Below are 18,810 nucleotides of genomic sequence, written 5' to 3'. Positions count from 1 at the left end.
CATCACTCAGGACCACATGGACATTAAAAGACTACTAAAGGGATATTTTGGACAACTTATGCCCACAAATTCCATAGCTTAGGTGAAATGAATCAATTCCTTGGAAGGCAGAAACTACCAAACTCATCCAAGGTGGAGTAAATAACCTTTGTTCATAGATGTATTAATTAAATGAATGGAATCCATAATGAATAACCCAAATAACAAAGTGGCAGACAGATGTTTTCGTTAGTGCACTCTGCCACCTTCTTACAAAGCGAAACAGTTTTACAGCACAACCTTGCAGTTGTGTCCCTCGGTGTCCACCCAGGTGAGTTGAAAAATTATGTACCCGCAAACCCATACACAGGAAAGTCGATGGTAGATTTATTCACAACAGGGCAAAACCGGAAAAATCTAAAATGTCCTTCGACACATGAACGAATAAACGGTGAATTCATTCAATGGAATATTTTCCACAAGTTAAAAAAAAAAAAACTGAAGAATATCTATGAAAAATATGAAGGAAACTTGAATGTCCATTACTAAGTGAAAGAAGTCAGCCTGAGAAAGCTTCATGTTCTTTTATCCCAACAAGATAACATTCTGGGAAAAGTCAAATGACAGAGACAGTGAAAGGTGAGTGATTGCCAGGAGCTCAGGAGAAAAGGGAGAGGGGTTAACGAGGGGAACAGGAGCATTTAAGGTCAGTAAAAAACCTGATATTACACTGTAATGGTGATGTGTGATCTTACCCATTATCAAAACAATGGATAGCAATAAAGTATCAATATTGGTTCATTAGACACATTAAAAATATTAAAACAAGAATTTCAAAGCCACAGTCACCCCTTCCTATTCGGAAAGACTTTATATTCCAAATTTGAAATCAGAGAGGAGAAAATATGATTTAAAGGAAAACAAATCAACTTGTAGGTGAAGAGGTTGCTAGGCGAGTCAGAATTGAAAGAGGAAGACCTTTCAAATGGAAATCGCTAGAAAATGCAGAGCAAGTGTAAGGAAAGATAATCTTCCTGAAGAGCTAACAACAAAATTAGTTAGACAACGCTATGAGTTTACATACACATATAGTGACATTTCATTGCCGTTTCAAGTTATCAACTATTTACACACAGGAAAAATAAAAAGCAACATTTCTGGTGTACAGTCATCTCAGATAAAATTGTCCACCATTATCCTCATTTTTGCTACAGAAAAGGACAAAATAAATCTGTAAAAAATAGACTCAAATGAATTATTTCAGCACTTTATAAAGATGCTCAGTGGTCAGATAACAGTCCAGGGGGCAGAGCCTGGGAGAAGTGCCCCAGGAAGAGGAGCGTGTGTTGGTGGTCACTGTGTCCTCAAGGGGATCGCAGGCTCCTCAGAGATGCAGTCCATTCGTCGTCAGCTTCAGATCCTTCTTTTGCAAATCACAGATTAACTCATAAGCCATCCTGGGACATTCATGAAGTTCCTTAGGATCACCTGAGACAGAGAAATATGTATAACTACACTATTACAAAATGTAGAAAATAAACTCTTATTTCAACTGACTCTGGCTGTTTCTGGTCAATGCAGTAGATCACTGTAAAAAAGTGGTCACAACCTCTTCTAAGTGTCAGAAAAACCCAAGACATAGAGATATCTAAAAATAATTGACAAACTAAAAACCTCATGTGCCTATTATAGGTTTTTGTGTACTCAAAATATAAGAAATTACTTAAAAAGAGGACTACCAGCAATTCTTTCAAAAAACTGGATTCCACACATTGAATAAACTCAACATTAATAAACAGTTAAAAAAAAAGACAACGGCTTTTAACCTCAGTCAAAAAAATTATCTTAAAATTATACCGTGATACCACTGTAGCTAAAACAAACAAATAAACAAACAAACAAAAACAAAGAGTGCATCTAGATACCACGTCACATCTATCAGTGGTAAAATTACAAAAGTTTCACATCTGCTTGGTAGTGTGGCTGTGCACACATTTTTGCTTTAGGAAAGCATCAATCAGTACCTTTGGAGAGGAATTTGACAGTATCTAGTAAAACTACACAAGCACTCACCTTTACCCAACAATCCAATAACTTGAAATCTATCCCATAGAGAGAATGGCAAAAATATGAAAAGAATCATTAACCAGGCCATATAGACAAAATCAAATGTCTAGAAAATCATCATTAAAATTAGGCAATACCTAGTAATAAATGATAATAATTGTGCAAATAAAAACTGTGAGATGAAGCAAAACAGTGAGAGAAATATATAGCCTTAGTTATTTATTTTTAAACTGCAGAATGGCTGAACATTAATGAAGTTAATTAGTTAATATAAATTAGAAAAGAAGGCATTAAATTCGAATAATGTAACTAGAAGGGTGTACATATGAGACGTTAATGAAGGAGAAAATATACTACTAATAATGATAACTAAGCCGAAATTGATTCTATTTAAAAATTGTAATGAACAAATCTTTGATGAGATTCATCATGAAGAAAAGTGAAATCTCCTCAACTTTTCTTTGAACTTAGAGATATAGCTACAAGCCAGCAGAGATAAAGAATAAAAAGACAATACCATATACTGAACAAATTTATGCCAATGTATTTGAAAATTGTACAAATTGGCACAATTTCAGAAAAAATGTAACCCTTTCTAACCCTTTCAAATTTACTCATTAAAAAATGAAAACCTAAATATTTGTATAGCCATTACATAAATTGAAACGGTGGTTAAGAAAAATTGTCTGCCTCTCTGTCTCTGTGTCTCTCTTTCTTGCTGACACATGCACACACATACACACACATACAGACACGAGACCCTAATGATATTATTATTGATTAAATACCAATATTTCAGTGAAGCTATCATTCTAATATTACTAAAACATTTCAATAGATGGATAGAAGCAGTTACATTTCAATTAGTTCTGTAAGAATGTATGCTCTTACTACCAAAACTAGACAAAAATTAATCCTAACAAAAAAAGAGTTCAGGCCAGTCTCAGGGGCACTGACCTGAAAAACGCACAGGAATAGATGGCACTGATCCTTTTTCCAATTGGGATAACCAAAAACAAACAAACAAAACAACAAAACAAAACAAAAACACAAAACAATCAGAATACAGTTCAAAACAACATATCTTGAACTGGTGAACCTGCTCAATAGTTTTTTAAAGTATTAGGAAAACACAGAGCTATTGGGTGGCTGTTGGGAGAAATTATCATAAAATGGTGAATAGAACTAAATATTAAATACTAGTCTGTTTTCTGGAGGAGGGCCTTGGAGAAGCGGGAGGATTATTAGTGTAGGAGCTTGATATGTGAGAAGCTAAAGTAAGGAAACATCCCTGGATGGAATAGAGTGTGTATTATGGAGACCAGTTAGAAACGCAGTTGGAGAAGAAGTTAGAGCTAGATGCTTAACCACAGTCAAGACTGATTTGTGTCACACTTACTATGTGACTAGAAATAGGACAGTGTGGAATTCCACAGATGAATGATAAACAGATGGATTAACTAACTGATGGGCAGATAAATAGATATATTTCAGAGGCAACAGATGGTCTTGGTTGGTGAGAAGGTTAAGATTTTAGGGTTGCAGAGTGCATAAACCTGAAGCCTTTTCAGAAATTGAATTAGATGAGGTTTAAATAGCTTAAATGAAGCCACGTACAAAGAGCATCTTCCTGAAAACCAAAGATGAACCAGATACTACTTATTTGACACCATCCTCAGCTTCCTGGTTTTTTTTTTTTTCACTCTGTATCTGCATAGATTTGTCTTCTCTGTCATTTGAAGGACACCTGGTACGGTTAACCTAAGGGCATACACAAGTACATGAGTGATGGGCAAATAATACAATGGTACCATTTTTATTGCATGGTTTTAAACATTTAGCACTGTAAGAGTCTATAGATCACAGAGAATAGATTTCCTACCACACCCAGTCTCTGAAACATTTGAAACGTTTTAAGTTATTTCTCTCTTTAATCTTTTGGACAATTATTGAAAATTCTAAATAATTTGAGAAAATCTCCTACACCAGGATTTATAGTTGTAAAACATTTGAAGAACTAACTAACTACACACATTGACTCATCCTTGCCTCTACTGCCTAATTGTTATTAGTTTCATCACTATCATTTTCAACTTATCTGGAATTCACAATTTTAAACTCTTAGACATCTTCTGAGTTCTTCTAAGCTCTATTTCTAGATCCATCCTGTTTAGATCATTTGATTTATTCTACATGAGGTCCATTATTAATTGATACCCTTATAAACTCCTTTCCCAAAGATCATTTAAAGAGGTTATGTTTTATAAAATTTTATTTTTTGTCAGCACAATTAAGATTTCCATGTTTTGTCTGTGTATTGGTTCAAGAGCATTGAAATATGATATGCGATTGGACACAATGAATAACTATCAGCCAGGGGTCATCTAAAAGAATTGTTCCCAGTGCCAACAGGTTTATAAATCTATAATCTATCATATGATTAGTGAGCCCAATATTTAGTTTATGTAGTTATTCTACAAACTCATTTCACTAGAATTTTAAATTGGCTCTTTTATCCATTGTAGATATAACAAGCATATGTTTTCTCCCTATCATGAAGATTCTGTAGTCATAGAATTTCTTATCCCAAATCTACTTGCTTGTGAAATCTCTCTCATTGGGGCTCCTTAAATTCCTGTTCTCACTTGGACCAGTTCCATTCCAGTTTTGCCTAAATTCTCTCCTTCTCAGCTGTTTATTTCCTCTACTGCTAAGTTAGGTCCACAGTGCTATCAAAAGCTTTTCTCAAGTCATTGTTGATACTATAAGTCAATTTGGAATGTTCACATCTCACAGTGAATAAAGAAACACAAAAAACATTTGCAGGAAGGGTCACATTGTCCCAAGAATTTCTACGTGATAGACAGCAATGAGTGGGAAGAAACTCATGGTGTAGGAGGTTTTTAAAATCCTGTCCTTCCTCAAATTTTATAAACCCAAATACTTATCAACAATTTTGGAGGATAAGCATTCTTCAGGTCCTCACAAAAGTGGACATCATTCATGATAAGTAATTTTCTCAATCCTAAAAGCAAAACCATTCATCTCATCATCCTACTTTGCTTTCTCTTGCTCAGTGTCAGGATATATTTCTCATCTCTGTACCTGTTTCTTCTACATGTGGAATCCTGCTCATCTCCAAAGAGGTCTTGTCCAGATGACACATCTGCTATGAATTCTTTCCAATCTCTTAGGCAAAATAATTGTTCTTTCCTGGTAGCCAAAAAAACGCTGTAAATTTGCTTTTTAATATGAAATAACTCTCTCTCTCTCTCTCTCTCTCTCTCTCTCTGTCACCTATGTCACCTACTGGTCATTCCACCTACTCAATGGCTCTGTCCTGTCTCACAGCTCTCCCAGGCAGCACCTAAACTCCCAGGGATCCTGTCTGCATCAACCCGTGGACATGCCCCATGAAATCCCAGTTTCTCTCCTTTCTAAAATCTCTGTATTTAGACTACGTATATTTGACTCATATTTTGGCACCCACATTCTGAGAAGTTGACCTGGAATTCCCCTTCCGTGTCATGTCTACTGCTGGGATCTCAATCTCTGTGAATCCATGGAACAATTCTCCCAACCCAAAGCAGTGTAGAAGTGTTTCTTCTGGATTTGTTCTCTGGAGAGTGAGAACAAAATGTTCACTAGGGAATCTTACGTTGTTCTAAATTTAGGAAAATAGTTAAGACAGCCCACTTGAGAGAAGGATCAGAAATATCAATTAAATAATACTACAAATCTATAAAGACACTTACAACCTTGGAGTCAAAATGGGAGTGGTGAGAATGGATATACAAGATGAGGAACATGTTTTCAGCCAAGGTTAACTGGCCCCTTTGAAGGAGCAGCATTCAGAAGGTCAAATGAATGTACCTCCACAACAAATGAAGTTCCCATCTCAAGGTCTAGACAGTGAGTATCTGAAAACTTCTCGCCTCCTCCCTGTCAACTCACAGAGTGATGGTTGCAATGGAAGGCAAGAAGGGCATCATCACATTACCACGGTGACGGGTCATGTCACACAACTTTCAGGGTGAACGCATGCTGCACAATCTGGGTCCAACTGCTATTATATAAACACGTGTGTGTTTACATGGACAAGAGTGGCATTTAAGAGAATTAAAACAGAAAATGTCTTTTCTTTCCAAAATTGAACGGCAGGCCTCCACATTGTTATCCTCTTTCTAAAAACATGATATATGAGAGAAAGTGACTTGCTCATGCAAATATAATTGATAGTGAGAATTTCAGGGTAAACAGGTCAAATCTAACAGGTTGACCATATAAAGTGTTTCTATTTTTTATTATAGTATGATCCCCACCCATTTCTACTATTCCTGAGTCACCAGACATTTTTAGAACAACTGGAAATGTGTTCCACATCAATTAAAAAGCAACATTAGTAGAAATCAGTTTTAAAAGTTGTATTTCTCTCTAAGCATATAACTATGTTATATAAATCCTATCATTCTCTAAATCTATATTCCTAATCTATATATATCTAATTAAATCTATATACTTAATTATTGCTCAGTCTCTGCAAATGCATGGAACAATTTTATGTCAATGTGTATATTAGAGACTGGCTATTCACTGAGCAAATAAGAATAAAGATGACTATATTTTAATAGTGGGTTCAGTGAAAATATATAATCAATGCCTGTGTAAATGAAAATTTTAGATGACCAGAGACTCTAGAATTCAATGTGTGTTCTGGCTCATGTGTGGACCAATCACACCCATTCTTATGATAATGTGGTAAACACTTGCTGTAGGAGTGTAAGGAACCAGGCCCGAAGTATAGAGTAAGTGACAATTTTAGGATATAGATGAGAAATTAGGCATATTTAAAACGAAACGTCTATTTTTCAAGTATTTTACACTATAGTACAAATTATTGCTGACTTCCAGCTAATTTTTTAGGTGAGGCAACACTTGGTTGACCTCACAGATTGCAAGGACCTTGTCAGTTTACAATCCCTTATTTTTTATATTTTACACCTATAGCACCTGGTCTTCCTAGGTGGTCTCCCACCCAAGCACTAACCAGGCCTGTCCCTGCTTAGCTTACGAGATCAGATGGGATCGGGCTTGTTCAGTGTAGCATGGCTGTAGACCTAATTTCTTTAATAAATCAAACAAGTCATTGATGAGCTATAAAAACTGCAATTAATATGAACAGTGTCGCATTTCCTCTAGGGGTTACCCCGTTGAGAGAGGGTGGAAAATAACAGATAATATCGTGTTTTTCCCAAACAAGAATTTTAATCATCCCAGATTGATAGAAAAATGTGTGTGTGGACAAAGAAATTGGAGGCCAAAATGAAAAGAAAGAGAATATTCAGAACAATGTGTCCCTGTGATTGGAGAAACAACGTTCACGATGCAGTGATGAGGAGGGTTTCAGACCCCAGGTTGAGAACAGTGTGAAGCAGAGGACTCCATTCCTTCCGTCTCCTCCCTATGTGTTCATGGTCAATGGAGATTCAATGAGGAAATATAGGGAAAGCCCTTAGAGACACGAGGTGACAGTGTCAGTACGATCTGGTGGTTCAACTAAGAAATCTCAAAGGACATGCTGAAACTTACCGGTTGTTAAGTCCAGAGGCCAAAGCTGGAAGGCTACAGAACGGAGAAGGATGAACACTCAGATCTTCATGTATGTTCTATTGCACCTTTCGAATTTTCTATGAAGGTGTTATTCTTGTTGCTCTTCATATAAAAAAAAATTAAAAAACCATGTGTTTAGAACTAAGCATTCAAACTAGTGGCATGAAACACCAGTGTTATTTTGCTGATGGTCATGGGGTGGCATTCAGACAGAGACAGTAGGCTGACACTTTTCTTCTCTGTGATGTTGGGTCTTAGCAGAGAAGACCCACTTGCTGGGGTGAATGGACTACCAGGCATTGGGATGCTCTGGAGGTGACTCAGTCCTATGTCTGGAGCTGGACCTGGACATGGCTGGGGGACCCACATGAGACATGCCAATGTGGCCTGGGTGTCCTCACAGCAGGGCAGTCTCAGGTCATCCAGATATAGTACTTAGTGGCCGAGGGCAGTGAACTGAGTGACCAAGCTGAGACTTATTGTCATTTCAAGCATAACTTGAGACATAACATGGTGTTGTTTCCAAGGCATCTGTCAGCGACAAAGAACACTAGTGGCACCTCTGGTTATAAGGAGGGACTGAACTCCACTTTCTCTTGGGAAAAATATAAAGAAATTGCGAACATGTTTGAAATTTTTACATGCATAGAATAGTCTTAAAAATACTCAGTAGCAGAGATAGCCTCCCAAAATTTGGAATACAGGAAATGGTGGCTTTTGTTCTGGAGCCAAGTGTAATAAGCATGTGGGGTGGACTCCTGCCTCCACCACCATGAGTTCTTTGACAAGTAAACACAGACACTTAGGGAACCTTATCAGAGAGTTTTGGAATGTCGAATATAGGTCTACCTACATTGATGCAGAGTCCACTCTTCACATGGGGCAACTGAAGATGTTGAAGGTGGTAGCAAGAGCTGGAAGATCCATAAACCAGAAGCTGGTCCCACATGGAGTAAAAATATGGCTGATCCTGAAGGGCAGGCAAATGGAACCAGGGAGTCAGTCAGGGAACATTGAAATAATGCAGGCAGGAGGGAGTGGGGACCAGCTGGAGCGAGGGATGGAGGATGGGGATACAGAAGTGCACACAGGAATGAAGGAGAGGTGAAGCAGGACAAGACCCTGCAGGAGGTGCTCTGGACCGAAGCCCCTCCTCTCTCTGCAGAGTGCACTGACAGGACTCAGCTGCTGTGGTGACAAATGCCCTGCCTGAATGAGCATCAGAGCCACCAGCCTCTCTGAAGTGTCATGGGCCTCGTGTGTCAGCACTGAACATGCACACCCCCTTGGGCCCAGCGATTTCACACCTAGGACGGTTTCCTGCAGAAACACTGGCCCAGGCGATCCAAGATTTAGTATCATCCCACCAGAGTCCAAGTCATTTAGGCGGGGATACAGCATATATGCCTGTCAACTAGGAACTCAATAAAGAAACCAAAGACTACGTGATGATCTCTTAGATGTCGAGACTTGGGGAAAATGCTTTAAACCTGCGTATTCAAAGAATACCCTGAGCATTGAATGTGCATTTGCTAATGGCAGGGTCTATGATACTCACATTACTAGGCTTTCAAGCAAAAAAAGTTGTTCGTCTGTCTAAAAAAATGTACAAAGCTAATGACGTATAAGAGAAAGAAAAATAGAGTCTCATTAACCTCCTCATAATTATTAATGGAAGAAGAAAATGGAGTACTACAGTTACGTGAAGAACAGTGAGTTTTGATGATATATTCAATCATGTAACTCACGGGTATAAAATGTGCTGACATCCACATCATCAGGCACAATCTCCGATACTGCTGTTCCTACGACCCTCTTCCAGAGGAGTAAAAAAAAAAACTCACAAAATAAAATTCCTAGAAAGACACTGGCCTATGGAAATCTGGAAAGAATTAAATTTGCAGTTATTTTTCTCAAATAACACCAGGCGAGCTTTACAGAAGAGAAGGGGTGACCTGATGGTGGTGACTGGGGTGAGTGTCTATAATAATTCATTGAGTCCTAACTTGTTCAGGGTGCTTTTCTATTTGCGTGCTTTATTTTATACAAATATATTTAAAATGAAACCTGTAGTAGATAAGTCGTTTCATGGAAAAATCTTCAACAGTAAACATAAAATATATATCTAAATCCAATTCTAAATCTATGGAATAGAGACACTAATTAACCATCCAGTAACTGAGCTGAGGCTGAGAGGAGGAGCAAGGAGGAGGCCCCTGTTCCTTGGACTGACTCAAGCATCCTGACACTCAAACTTCACCTCCTCGAAGACTCAGGACATTTTTCACTTGCCTTCACTGAGTTTTACCATCTCCTTGTCTCCCTAGCATGGTCACACACAACAGAGACCACCCCAGAAGTCTCCTCAGTTTGGTTGCTTTTAACAAAATGTCCCCTTTCCCAAAAAAGGTAGAAAGCAATGAAGACCATGGATATTTATTGCCTTACTCTTTCAATCCCAAGCATTCCAAGTCACAGTTATTCTTCTGGTTCTTCTTCTACCTGAATTGCTTCCTCTGCTCTTTCTGAAGCACCTGCTAGGGGAATATCTAGAAAGCTACATGGAAGGGAACAAATGTGCATATCCAGAGTCATCGTGGGGCAGAGGGTGCCCAGGGCAGAATCAGACTTCACAGGCCCCTCCAGCAGGGTGGGCCCAGCCCTTCTGACTCCCAGCCCAGCTCCCTGCTCGGGCCACGCAGGGTGGCTCAACACAATGCAAAGTTTCAGAAAAGAGTCAGGAGCCAGGGCAATGCCAAGAGAGAGGACGTGGAGAACTGGAGGGAGATGTTACAGACACGGATGTTTCCAGGCCTGGATGAGTCCAGGCCTCTTGGGATGAGAATCATAAAAAGAGAGAAGGGTGCGCTGGGGAAGAGTCACAAAAAAGAACAAACAGATAAGAAAAAGAATAAAAAAGATAGAGGAAATAAATCACATGTAGGTACTGCTCTCTGTGCAGGGGATCTTAAAATCTGCACAGCATCTTTGAGTTACAAGGGCAGTAACGATGTCTGGGTGGCTATGGGAATGGAAAGTAGAGAATTATGAGCTGAGTTGAAAACTCTGGGCCCTGCGGTTCCCAGCAGGATAAACAAAGCCTGAACTTAAGACACACTCTGTCCTCATCTCTATGCTCCTCCCCAGGACCTCGATCAATTCACTTCTGCAATGAAGAGTGGCTCTCAGGCCTACGTGGCCCCTGTCAGCCTTCAAATTTTGTAAGTGTGACCAGGAAACCATGCCTGTGTCACCTTGTTCCTCTAAGAAGACAGTCACATTTTCCACGAGGAACTGTGCGTGACATTGCCTTATCTCCCTCACTCCTTCCCTTCCTCCTCTGTCTCTCCTAATTCGAGTCCATTTCCTTTCTCCTTGTCCACCTCCATCAACTATATGGTTCTCCAATATGGGAACATTAAAGAGATGATCATGAGTTTACCAGCACCATCACTAATCAATCAATGGATCAAGGAATCAACTCATCCAGACCCAAAGAGCACCTGTCACGAGTCTGGGTTGTGCTGGGTTCTGTGGGAGAAAGCGACAACCAACTCCACATAACAAGCGACTGTCCTGTGTCTGGGGTGACCTTAATTACTTGGGCGATATGTAATCCTTGCCACGGACTCATAGTTTTTTAGCCCCTCAGAGAGGATCCACTTGAAATCTAAGGTAAAGTCACTTGCTCAGGTTCTCTAGGCCTGTAAGTGAAGCTGAGGAGTCTATGCAGCAGATGTGGCCACATAAACACACGGTACCTGCCAGGGCTGGCCAGGTGTTGTGGAAGGACTGGCAGAGCCGGCCCCTGGGCAGGCCCAAGGCAAAGTCACAAGGCGGGCATAACTGGGTGTCGGGGGGCAGGGGCAGCACTGTTGGTGGGAGCAGTGTGTTTGGAGGGGAGCAGTGACCCCCTGCTGCTCAGAGACCCTCACGTAAGCCTGCTCAATCCCTGGACACCAGGACAGCAAGATCAAGAGAACAATGTGTGAAGCAGGCCCCCGCCCTTCACACAGTCCTCTGGAACTTTTGCCGGCTATGGTGGAGGCTCGGGGGAGAGCAGGACACGGACCTCTCTCAAATGGAGACAAATGCAGGTCCTATTCATATCCCAGGATTTGAGATTTGGGTGAGGATTGAGGATTGGAGGCAAGAAATGTGCTCCAGGACGCAGTCCGACCTCACTTCTCCAGAATGAGCCAGCACATGCAGGAAGCTGAGAGAAAATAATTTCTATGTTGCAAACCCGGGAGTGAGAGTGCCTTAAACCAGAAGTAAATATAGGACAGCACAGGAAGGTGCTGCCACCAAGCCAGAAAATGCAAAGGGGGGTCTAGTTTCCATCCCCCACCTGGCTCGCACTAGAGTACGTTGTCTCTAGGGTCTCATGCCCGTCAGAGAGTCCAGTCCCACCAGAATCCCTCCATCACAGCTCAGTGCTGAATCCCAACCCAATATCTCCCATGCTCAGTTCCCATGACGGTCCAACCAGACATAACCAAAGGCTGTGATCTGGACTCTGGAAATGATTATCTTAACAAAGCAAGAAAAGATCATTATAAACACAGCACCCTTAAGTCCATAGACAGAATACCTCTTACTATTATGTCATTAAAATACGGAAAATAAAAATGAAGCAAACCAAACCTCAGCATTTCTTTTTCCTTTCTGATTTCATTCCCCACTTCTGCATCTGCAAAGCAGCAGGGGTAAGTTTACCGACTGCCCTGGTAATCCTCTCGGTTGGATCCAACCCAGAATGCTGTTACTGACTTGCACTAGAGCCTCGGGGCCACCTAGCTTAGTGTGGCAACCAAAATCAAGCAAGGGGGGAACCTTTTACCCCTGAACTCGACTCCAGCCCAGGGGTGTGCACGTCAACACACCCTAACAGTGTCTGGCATTTTCTCCCCGGCTTATTGAAGTGTACTTGGTATTTAGTACAAGGCATAATTTTAAGGTTTACAATTTGATGAACATGCACCAGTGTTATAGATTATATATACACACACACACACATATATATATATAATCTATATATAATCTATATATAATCTATATATATATATATATGTGTGTGTGTGTGTGTGTGTGTGTGTGTGTGTGTGTGTTCTGTTTCTGGTTCCTGGCACAGGGCTTAAAATATCTGTGGAACTTCCTGAGTGATGAAATTGACTTTGTTATTCCACAAGGTGGCTCACAGAGGGATCCTGAGTGGCTACAAGATGGAAGCCAAAGGCCAGCTGAATGATCAGATGTTGGTGACATTAGAGCCTAACTGACCTCTATGCAGGGGAGGGAGCTGGACACTGCCTTCAGTCACATGGCCAGTGCTATTACTAATCATGCCTACATAAAGACACCCCAATGAAAACTCTGAACAGCAGTGGTCAGTGGACCATTTAGGTCGGTGAACACACAGACACCCCGCGAGAGTGACAAGCTAGGGCCCACAGTGAGAGGGCATGGACGCTCTGCATCCAGAATCCTCACAGGCCTCATCTATGTGCCACTTTTATAATAAACTGGAATGGTAAGGATAGTGCTTTCCATACAAAAAAGGAATCGTGTCCAAGAAATCATTGAACATGAGAGGTGGTGGGAACCCCTGAATGTACAGCCCAGATGTCATCAGTGTGGGTGGATGTCAAGACTGTCTAGTGGGACTTTGCCCTGAACTTGTGGGATCTGGTGCTATCACTGGGTAGCTAGCATCAGAATCATACTGCAGTACAGCCCAGTTCAGCAGAAATGGCACAGTTGGTATCAGAAACATAGGATTCATTAGAGGGATCCTGACTCTCTGAGACATCTGCATTGGTAAGAGAAAGGAAGAAAAGGTAGGGGTTGAGGATTTTTGATTCCTGACTGGCCACAGGGACATTCATGGTAAGAAACAGCAGCTCTGTTGCAATCATTTGTTCAAGTAAAAGTAACCAATAAAATTCAAAGATGATGGACCCAACTCATGGGCAGCTGACTACAGGATGCAGAAAGAGACTGAAATAACAAGAAAAGAGTGAAGAATGTGGTCCCTTGGTTATTGTTATCTGGAATATCTACAATGAATTTAAAAGAGAGTGCTGGGTAATATCTGGACACCAACCAACCTCAAATTTTGATTGGTCTGAGTTATGGCCACTAGCTTCAAAGTTTCCTCCAAAGAAATAAAATTATGTTGGACAACAGAGATTATATCTAAGACCTCTGGTCACCTAAAAGTAGTCTAGGTAGGGGGAAAGGCAAAATCAGGATGTTGCTAAAACTGGAAAGTACAGTATGAAAAAGTTTCCTATTTTGTGGATTGGTATCATCAGCTTACTGAGACCCCTTCCTAAAATGGATTGTGGGAGTGACTAATTGGGGACAATGTCTTTGGATTTCAATGATGAAGAGTAGAAGAGCATGTGAATCGACACAGTAATCACATCTCACTCTGTAACAATGACAGATGGCTATGCATGATCCCGACACAGCACGGGCTGTTCCTGAGGGAGCAGCTAACCTGTGCACTGCAGAAAAGGCACAGTAGAGGCTGTTTATTCTGAGAAGGGGGACTATCTTAAGCCCCCCTCTAAACGCCAAGTAGGCCATCCCAGAAGAAGCAGGTGATGTGCTTTGCACACAAGCCATGCTGAACTGGCTTTAAAATGATCAGGATGTTAATTCACCTAATATTCCCTGCCCCAGCGCATGGTACGTGCTGTGATTAAGAAGCCCTTTTGCACGGCCACAGCATGTGACCTCCTTGGGGCAAAATCGAGCAATGGTCCAAAACAACTTGTCAGATTTTTCCATTCAGTTTCCTCTTATGAATACTACAGATGCTTATAAAATATAGATTAATCAAACAAAAGGTTGTTGAAACCGAAAGTCAAGATACTGATCTCAGAAGAATAAAAATATTTACATGGTTTTAAAACAACGGGGTGAATTAAGCAGACACTCATGGGTTCAAATAATGACCTCAGTGAACACTATCAAGAGATGAGGGGACCAATGGGACCGCGAAAGGATCTCTCAACATTAAAGTTCCCCAGACAAGTCTGTCCGCCCTATTCAACTGAGTTGGGAAGAACTTTAAAAGCCAGGAGGCAAAAATTACAATGAAGAACCCAACCTGGAATCAGCAGGCACATCTTCTCCCGGTGGATCTGCCGATTGGCTTCTCGGGCTTCTTTTTACTTTTCTCTCGGGTTCCACAGACTCCATCACAATCTTCCTCCTGCGGCCATGAGAGGAATGAGTATTTGTTCCCTGGGAAAATGTACTCACGGCACCTTTCACAGGCTTACCCAGAATGTTACCATCCTCTTGTCTCCACTTTTGGGGTCACATACAATAGGAGATACTCCAGTATTTTTTATTGCAGGTTTTTCTGAAGTGACAATAAGTGAATTAGGAAACAATGGAGAACAGACTCACTTTAACCTTACCTTTTTTGTCCCATGCAACAGAGGTTCAAAGTTCTTCTATTCTCCTTTCTTAAATGGTTTCTTCTGCTCTTTGTTGTGGAGATTTGCCTGGGGTAGGGAAAGGAAAGACCAGATCAAGTTGGAAAGATAATTTTTAAATAGCATAGAAAGAAAAGATTAGGTCAAACGCAGCACACTCAAAACCTATGGACACGGTTCCTCTTTCTATAATGTCATTAAAAGTGGAGGAAAACAAATCAAACTACACACATTTCATTTCTCTGTCTGATTTCATGTGTCCCTTTCCCAGTCTCCCATGTAGCAGGTGCCACCCAACTGTTCCCAGAAATCCTCTCCTATTGGATCCTACCTGAGTGTTGGCACCTACCTGGATCATCTTCATCCTCGCTGCTGAAGTCAGAGACACTCTCCAACACCAAATCTTTAGAAACAGAAACAAGAACAATAAAGTGGTTAGAAAGAGAGTCTCACCTATTCCTCCGGCTCCACTTGAGCCTATGAGAGTCACACGGCCTCACCCTAATCTTTCCTCCATGTTCTCAGAACTTCTCTGGGCTCTGTGGGGTCAGAGCCTTTGAACAAGACATTGATCACACTTGCGAAACTTCAAATCAGAGAGATGCTGAAGCAATCACCTTTCACCTTCTCACCTCTGACCCAACATTGCTCCAAAGTTATCAACCAGAAATTCCGACTGTTATAGACACAATTGAATGTGGCTAGTGAGACCAAACAAATAGATGTTTTATTTTATTTTCATTCACTGAGTTAATAAATGATCAAGTTTTATTAATTAAAAACAGCCACATCTGGCCGCTGCCTGCCACACTGGATAGAGCAACTCTAGAATTCAATGATGTAGAAGGTGTACTCTCCTCTCCCTTGCTGGTTCCTGCAGAGTAATTTGCAGGTCTGATCTGATCATTCATTTGTGGGGACTTCACGAACCCATGTGCCTGTCCCATGCGTTACTTGAGGCTCTGGCATCATTCAAAAGTATGGTCAAAACCAGAGGATTTCCAGCAGCAGGCCCACATGTAAGCAAAGGTGAGGAGCATGTATAGCAGACCTGTGCGAGACAGAATCGAAGTGGTGGTGCTGGGACACTTCACTTCTCACCTCTCTCACCCTTCTCAGCTCTGACTCTGCACTAGAGCCTGGAAAGGCAGTGGAAAAGGCCCTGAAGAGGATGAAAGACTTGTACTATAAAAAGAGAAAACATTGCTGAAGGAATTAAAAGACGCAAATAATTGGAATGAAATGCTGTATTCATGGGTTGGAAGACTTAACTTCTCCAAAAAAGCCAAAGGGATTTACAGGATTCTTGTTACACTCACCACCATCTCAATGTTATTTTTATAGAAAGAGAAGAAATCCTGCAAGACATATGGAACCACAAAGCATCCCAGTAGCCAAAACTATTTTGAAAACAAGGAACAAAAATGGAGGCTCCACACTTCCTGGCTTCAAAACACAAGACAAAGCTTCCGTAATCAAAACAGCATGGTAGTGGCATTAAAAACAGGCAGATAGATCAATGGAAACAAATAGACAGTTCTAAATAAAAGACACTGACATGTCAAATGATCTTCTAGAAGGGTGCTAGGTCAACGTAATGGAGAAAGGATACTCTCTTCAACAATCAAGAGAATGAAAAGACACCTAGAGAATGTGAGGAAACATTTGCAAACCTTGTATATGAATAGGAGCTAATATTCAAAATATACACAAAAAGTCAACACTCAATTACAAATAATTAAATAAACAAAACAAGAGCAAATAACACAATAAAAAATAGCCAAAAACTTTAAAAGACATTTCTCCAAAGAAAGCATACATGGTCCACAGAGCTATGAAAGATGCCCAACATCGCTAATCATCAAGGAAATGCTCATCAAAAAGACCATAAAATAGTGCCTCTCTCCTGTCAGGATGTGTATTGTCCAAAAGAAAAATAAATAAATAAAATAGCAGATATTGGCAAGGAGGTGGAGAAATTGCAACCTTTCTACACTGTTGGGGGGAACGTAAAATGGTGCCACCATCATGCAGAACAGTACTGATGTTCCTCAAAAATTTATAAATAGAACTACGATGTGATCCAGCAATCGCACTGTTGCTATGTATCTCATGGAGGTAAATCAGGGCCTCAAGGAGATAACTGCACTCCTAAGATCATTGCAGAATTATTCACACTAGCTGAGATCTGGAAACAGCCCCCGTGTTCATCGAGGGACGAATGACGAATGAGTAACAAAAACTAGGGTATATACATTCAGTGGAATATTATTCATCTTTAAAAACCAAAGAAATCCTGCCTTTTGCAGCAACAGGAATTAACCTGGAGGACATTATTCTAAGTGAAATAAGCAGGTCACAGAGAAACAAAAATACTGTACGATTCCATTTAGGTGAGTATCGAAATTTGTCAATGCATAGAAGCAGCGTAGAAGGCTGGTTGCCAAGAATCGGGGGGAGGAGGAAATGGAGCTATGTTAACAGGAAGACAGTTTTTGTCAAGTGAGTTGAAAAAGTTTTAGTGATCTGCCTTGTGACAATATGCATACCGTTATTGATGCTGTACTGTGTGCTAAATCGGGTTTAGAGGTTGGATTTCATGCTGCATGCTTTTTGTCACAAAAAAAATTGAGAATGAAATGGAAAGCAAAAATGAAAGAAAGAAATAAAAGAAAAAAAAGAGAGGTGGGGAGAGAGAAGGGGTTGCTAGGAAGGGAGTTAAAAGAAGGCAGGCTATAAGAGAGGGAAGGAGGAAAGGAGAAAGGGTCTGGTTTTCAAACAGCAGACAGGGGAGACTACAGGGCAGGAAAAAGCTCTTCTCTCCAGGTTTAGAGAAGATGGGTCTATACTGTGTTCACTCCAGCAAGATGGCCCTGTCCATTCTCATCCCCATTCAAGATGCGGCCAAACGTCATCCTCAGTCTGGGCCAGGCTGAGCTCGGGGACCGTGTTATACTGCCTGTCCTGATCTTGAAGCCATCATCTGGTCACCACAGGGCCTGGGTGCCCTTCCTGTATCTTCCTCTGCTCCTCTAAGTTGTTTCCCTCTCAAAGTCAGGCCCACGCCTCTCAGAGCTGTCCTTGCGGTTGGAGTCCACTGGTGGCTGTCTCTGATTTCTTGGAGACCAAATGGTGCCAGCCTTCATTTTAACATTGAATCATAACCACTAGGGGGCCCTTCAGCTCCACTGGGAAGCTGTAATCTAGAGATTAAGAATTTCTAGGACGACCCTGTTTCAAGGAGACAGGTTCAGGGATAAACTAGTGACATGTTACATTGAAGCTGCCTCGGTTTTGCTTGATGAGGAAAAGATGGAAACCTACAGGGCAATGAAATTCTACTACATTCATATTTCTCACAGTTGTCCTGGTCCAAGGAAAACTCAAACCATCACTTCGCTCATTTTATATGATATTGACTTAACCCAACTACCTGGTCTTGATTTCTTACAAAGCCCTCCAGCAGAAACCATGACCCCATGTCCCTATGGGTTCCACAGGAACATGAGGGGTGATGCTCCTATCACACTGTGGAGCTTCTCTGTCCCACCTTGCAGTGCACAATGTTCCCTTCGTCCTCCTTGAATGGGAACCCAGTGCCATCCTGACGCTCAGTCCTGAAGACCTCTCAGTTTTCTTCTGATTGGACATAGTGTTTCTCACACAGCACAGAAAGTCCATACCTCAGAGAAGTATTGGA

The 18,810-nt window shown here is 41.0% G+C and overlaps 1 pseudogene; it reads right to left on the bottom strand.

The window, feature by feature from the left end:
• Positions 1-7,044: 7,044 nt before the first annotated feature.
• LOC120602064 (uncharacterized) lies at positions 7,045-7,163 on the bottom strand (annotated as a pseudogene).
• Positions 7,164-18,810: the final 11,647 nt, after the last annotated feature.

Source organism: Pteropus medius, unplaced genomic scaffold (assembly GCF_902729225.1).
Source record: "Pteropus medius unplaced genomic scaffold, Ma_sr-lr_union100, whole genome shotgun sequence".
Taxonomy (NCBI): domain Eukaryota; kingdom Metazoa; phylum Chordata; class Mammalia; order Chiroptera; family Pteropodidae; genus Pteropus; species Pteropus medius.
Note: the sequence above shows the minus strand (reverse complement) of the source record. Positions and strands in the feature narration are given on the sequence as shown.